The sequence below is a fragment of the Macadamia integrifolia genome, chromosome 10, assembly GCF_013358625.1.
Source record: "Macadamia integrifolia cultivar HAES 741 chromosome 10, SCU_Mint_v3, whole genome shotgun sequence".
NCBI lineage: Eukaryota > Viridiplantae > Streptophyta > Magnoliopsida > Proteales > Proteaceae > Macadamia > Macadamia integrifolia.
The window spans coordinates 25,236,655-25,243,347 of record NC_056566.1 but is presented as its reverse complement, the minus strand read 5'-3'; positions in this window follow the sequence as shown (position 1 = coordinate 25,243,347).

The window sequence follows — 6,693 nt, the reverse complement described above, 5'->3', positions numbered from 1 at the left end:
TGCAAACCCGGCCCTGTTTTTAATTTGTTTTTATTCATATGTCTATTTCAAGTGGAGATGGTACTGTGTTACTACTAATCCCTTGATTCATATTTTTCATGCAACTTCTTACTCTGGGCCACGGAAGAAGCAAGAGCCCACTAAATAAGGAAAGTGACAAGACCTCCTACCCTAGTTAGTTTATTCGCGTTTAAAACGCGTTTAAAACGGCGTCCCGTTTTTTTGCCGTTTTAAACGCCGTTTGCCGAATTTTTCACAGAAATTCGGTAAAAAAGGGGAACGGGGCTATTGAAAGTTTTTTTGCCGTTTTAAACGCCGTCCCGTTTTTTTGACAGTAAAAAAACAGATTTTAAAAAATATAAACGTTTTAAAATAGAAACGTTTAAAACGGGGCTATTTTTTTTTATTGTTATCTAGGTATTTAGAGAATTATTATGCCAATTTATGTCTATATATTGCCCTTTTTTTGACACCGTATTATTTAAATATAAAAATTTAAAACACGTATCGTTCGTTTTTTATTTTTTCCCGTTTTTACCGTATTTGACCGTATTTTTGACCGTCCTGTTCACGTTTTGATCCGTTTAAAACATGCCCGTACCGAATAATGTTTTTTTGCCGTTCCCGTTTTAACTAACAGAGCCTCCTACACGTCTAAAGGTGGTATACATTGAGACTTTGAGCTTCAACAATTAAACCTACAGTAAATATAGATTAAGTTTTGATTTTGGTTTGAATTTACGTTTATAAGTGTATTTTATGTTTAATGGACTGAATTTAATGGACAAGGGAATGCTGCTCGCCCTCGCCTTCTATGCCAGACATAGTTGGGCGTAAAAATACCTAACGTGCGGGGCAATTAGGCCTTTCCACACCGAATTGGCAACATTCTTTCTCTTGAATGTAATAAATGTTTCAAGATAATGGGACTTGAAGGACACTTTGAATCATGTATTGTGTTGGTGCTTTCTTCTTCTTCTTCTCTCTCTCTCTCTCTTTTTGGTTGAGAGAAGATAGCTATTGTTTATGCCAAGAATGCTCTATATACTCGACTGGGCCACCACGGACTATGTTCAACAAGGTCAAAATACAATGTATAGGGACTATGCTAGCACTATTGCCCTAGATTTTGGAGCCTTCCCCCACCTGAGGCATAAAAGAAGCATTTTCTAGGGGATCCCGAAACCACCAGCCAGTCCGACCTAATTCATGATGAGAACACCAACTTCCTGGCAAGATGTCTATGGTTGAAAGTAAGGGAGTCAATCGACTCGGTTCCGGTTATTCGATTTGGTTCAGTTCTGAATGATGATACAGTGGACCAAAACCAAACCAAGAACCGACTCAATTCCGTATTTAGAAACTCAAGCCGATTCAACAGTTCAGTTTCAGTTCCAATTCGATTATGATATGCAATTTTAATTTGGTTTTGTACCTCGGTTTTAATTCGATTACGAAAACAGTTCTACTTTTGGACCATGACTGTGATGGACCAAAGGCCTTAATGGGCTTAAGTTATGGGCCTCATGACTATTGCTAACTCCAAAATTGTCTTAGAATGTAAATATGTGATGATAAATTGCAAAAAACACTTATCACTTAAAAAATCTCTCTTAACGATACTATGGTTTTTCAATTTTTTGGTTTTAAGTTCAATTCAGTTTGGTTTCTGGTTGAACCGTTCTTACACCCAAAATCGAAACTAAGCCTAACTGATGTCTATACTCACATACTCAAACCGAATTTGAACCGAATCAAATTGGTTCGGTTTGGTTTGATTTGGTTGGTTAATTTGGCTCGATTTTGAATTTGGTATTTGGTTTCTGTTTGAAATTGACACCCTTAGTTAAAAGCCACCGACATGTCAAGATCCAAATTCAAAATTGGTTCTTGGTTCCTAGTCATAGATCATGCTACCTCGATGGAGCCGATAGCCTCTCTCAAATTAGGAGCAAGGGATCTATTTTAGGTGGTTATTTAGAAGTGCGGTGACTGACTTGCGGAAATAGGGATTCCCAATCCTACTTGATACTGAACAACGCCAAGGGGGTGAATAAGCGAATGGAACCACCAGGTCAGGTTCACTCCTTTCTTGAGCTCAGTAACTAATAACCAAGGACGGTGGATGTAGTAAGGGGAAAGACCTTGATCCGAGAAGAGTGAACAGGATGATCTAGACCAATCAGTAACCAACCAATAGTGAGAGCTATGCGAGCAAGAGCACAAAAAAAAGGAAGAAAGGAGAAATGCCTCCACCAATCGATCTATTTACAAAATGGAAAAGTATGATTTCCTAGCAGGTAAAAGGCATGATTCACAAAGAAAGGAGAGTGCATCCATCATACCTTAGAAACTTGAAACCACTAGAGATCCACAACCGGCCCGAACCATTGATCTCCGCCACTAAGAACACTAGAAGCTCTCAGATTTTCATTAGCAAATAGGTAAGGGCTTCATCTCTCTCTCTCTCTCCAACTAAAAATTGCAATTTTAAAATAAAATAGTAAGAGAAGGTTTTTTTTTTTGGCTTTGGACATCATCAAGCCATGGTTAGGTGCCTACTTTGACCACATGGTAAATCGGGTTAGTCTCAAATTTTGGAGGTACGTAGACCAACCCTAAGGGGTCCCCTATTCATGTCAAGTTTTATTCCAAACAGAGTTGGCCATATGACAACTACAAATCATTGAAAAATCTTGAAATTTGACATGAATGTAAAATACTACTAAACAAGTGCATGAATATACACGGGGATTTGAATTTGATACATGATATATCTAAACCATTTAGTAGGTATTCAATGATTCAATGATAAAATTTACGTTTGATCTTATAATATTGCGGAATTAGGTATCCAACCAAAAAATAAAAAGTAAATAAACCAATTACCATATCTTGACTAGGAGCATGTGTGATGAAGTGATCACCCCAAATGCTAGGATGGAAATTAGCTAAAGGTCGATTGATCTTTGTGTTTGCATTTGGAGAGGCAACAAAAGAAGACCGGAGAGACATGCTAAAATTAAAGATAAAAACTGAAATGGATCAGAGGAACAGAATGATGGATTAGGTTTCGAAATAAGATGGAATTGAAGTGAGCGCAACTATGAAGGAACAATGTGACTCCTTTTATAGGTATATTGGCCTCTGGAATATTTTTCTACATACTTATCATGTTCCCATTGTTTTCAGGGAGGGGGAGGGACAGGTGTGAAAAAATCTTTCTTAAGAGGGTATTTTCTATTTACTTAGATTCTATTAGGGGTTGTAGCTACTTGATTACATCCAATTTTTCTTTTCAAATCTAAAGATTGAATTTTGAGCTGTGACCTTCGCAAATATTGATAGAACAGCATGTGTTTATAACCACATATATTATTATTATTATTATTATTATTTTGATAAGATGTAATGACAAAAGTTTAAGATTTTCATATAACCACATAGCTCTATGATGATATGCAGCAAGTATTTTTAACCATATGATTTTTTGATAAGATGTAGTGACGGAACTTTAGGCTTTGGATATAACCACATAGCTTTATGATGATATGCATCACTTCTTTATAATCATAAATATATATTCTTTTGTTTGGTAAGATGCAACGATAGAACTTTGAAATTTACGTACAATGATAGATCTCTGTGATGATGTACCATGGAATTGAAGAGGTTCCTCTCTCCTAATGAGTTCGGATCAGATCCTCGTACGAGAACTTTACTCACAATTCTCATACACTTTTCATATGATACGTGTCTTAGGCACCCCCCTCGAGATAATGCTATGTTATCTAATTTTTAATTCTTATTTATTAAAATATTAAATGAACTTTAAGTCGAACCACTACTTCTTCTTCTTCTATTAACACACAGCACCTCACCGCCCTTATTTCCTACTTCTCTTATCCTTGCACCTCCCCTTACCTACAACTCCCCCCCTACAACCCCACCCCACCCTACCCTACCCTCTCTTTTGTCTTCCCCCTCTGCAAATCCATCCAACTTAAAGTTTTATTTAATGATTTAATAAAATAAGAATTAAAAATTAGATAAAACTGTGAACTCAGGTTTTCATATGAGGACATTACTCGCAGGTGAGAGGAACCTCTTTTAAGTATGTCCCCACAAAGATCTATCTTTATACGCAAATTTCAAAGTTGTGTCATTACATCTTACAAGAAAAAAAAAAAAGAATCGTTATACTCAAATTTCATAGTTTCTGTCTTTATATTTGTGGTGACATATGTGGAAAAGAGGTTCCTGGCCACATCCTCTGTAGCCGCTGCACTGGTGCAATGAGCATCCGACAACTGAGAGTATTCGGACACACAGCCTCTTGGCCCCTCACCCTCACCGGCTCTCCCTCTTTTATGCAAGGATACTTTATTGGAATTGAAAACTGATTCGACCCCGTTTCTGTAGTTTTGATTGAGAGTATCGTTCTTGGACAAATCTTCTTTTGGATGTGTGATAAAAGCGTGTCCACCATGTGAACATTATGATAAACATGATAGATATGTAGCATTATCTTCACAAAGTAGGGGTAAGGCTGTGTACATTATGACCGTCCCCACATTTTATAGTGATGGAGACCTCATGTATTGAGTAGGCATTAGGAGGATAGGCGTGTCATCCGTTCGTCGAATGATAGGTGGTGATAACAATGGAAGGTAGGGTGTGCGTCATACAGAAGCGGTAGAAGTCATTTCAAAGGAGGGAAAGAGAGACAAATGGGCTATAGTGTGAAGCACATAGGTGGCATGCCCAGTTTTTTGCCTTATTATTTTACCATAGAGCATAATTAGAATAAATAAATAAATAAACTACCTTAGCGAAAGCTTGAAATTTATGAATTGAATGTCTGTGTTCAACAAGCACTAGTTTAGTGTAATGGTGGCAGTTTCAGATTGAAGAGTCAAGGTCCGAAAGAAAGAAGATAGTGAAATCAAATCCTGTGGAATTTGAGAACACTTAACCTAATGGTGACAGACTTCATTTCACTTTGATTTTTGGACATGTGGGTCTCACAAATGAAAGAATTGTTCAACTACCTAGTCTACCTTTAGCTAAATCAGTGCCCAAATCTAGTATTTGAAGAAGCTTGATTTGGAAATCATTTCAATTTGATTTTTGAACATGTGAGTCCCACAAATAAAAGAATTGTTCAACTACATAGTCTACCTCTAGCTAAATCAGTGCCCAAATGATGTTTAGTTCACAAAAATTGTTCTTGTATACTATTTGAAGGATAAGATTTTTAAAAATTATGAGACAATATTAAAAAAAAAAAAAAAATGCAATTAAAAACCGGTTGGCCCATTGCCGGTCTGACCTAGGTCAACCACATGTTGAACCATGTCAACAAGTGTTTGCATAATAAAAGAAGAATTACAAGAAGTCTAGTGCACGGTTGCACCCAAGACCTTCCAATGAAGCAAATGAGACCTTGGGAATCTGACACATAAACTGCAAATTCCAACAGCTTTGGCCCTATTCATACCAAGTTTCAAGGCCAGTCATGATCCCATCCGATTGATCCTTGCACATTAGCCAAGAAGCATCCCAAGTCGTAATTCAAAATTCCCAATAATGCAAAGTGAAATCAAGAGGAAAATCGCAACCCTACATTATTGAGGATACGATGACTTAAATTTTATCTGTGGTAAAAGTGGGCTGAGAGAGATATGAGGACGAACATTATAACCCTATTCTCCATTCATATTGAAGTAGGATCTTATCTCATCGATGACGTAGGCAATCTTGTCAAATCTTGTAAATCTATGTGCATTGTGTAATTACTTATGCTTATTTTTCTATTATTTTTTGCATCATTTTAGGGTAGCGTTTCCATACACACCAAACCCCAAAATTTGTTAAGAAATGGGAGACGAAGTTGATCTTGCCCCAAACCCATGTTGTTAACTGAAAAGGAAGACAAACACAGTAAAGTACTAGATTCAGGGCAATAAAATACTAGATTTAGAGTTCCTATCCGACTGTGTATTGTATGCTAGCGGTTCATGTGTGTATGACAACGTTCTTTCTTCCATGAGTAAAATCTAAGGGTTGATTTCATGTCCAATTGCGTAGCATACATTATCCTCCTTATGTCTATTTTCTTCTCCCACAATAGGGGTAGATATGTCATTAGAATGAAGAAGAGAGATAAACACAAGGAAGCGTTAAATACACAATGCTGCCGAACAAAGAATATTATCCCTTAAATTATTTACAGGGTAAAGAATGGTCTCTGATCACGCAATCCGGGGTTGGGGTTTCATTTTGCGAGAGGCTACGCAACCTGAGAGTTTTATTTTGCCATATTTAAACTTGGTTTGATGGACACAAAATTCCAACAATTTATGGGGAAAGTATATGATCTGAAGCATTCTCCAGTAATCGTCGTCGTGACCGCTGGTTGGAGAAGGGTTTTATTGCATAGGAAGGCATTGAAGGAGCACTGAGCCATGCTATCGTTGCTAGCAAGTGGAACGTTTCATGTCTGTTATCTTTCCTCATAATAAATGAAAGGGAATGGGACGTGACATGTTTTAAGAGGAGCATAAGAGAAAAATAATATCAATTCGTTGCACCTAACTATCACTGCAACTCCAAATAGAGCTTACAAATAAATGGATCTGGCTCCTCTCCAATTACTTGATCCTTCAACTCTCTTCCAACGATCGAAGGCCC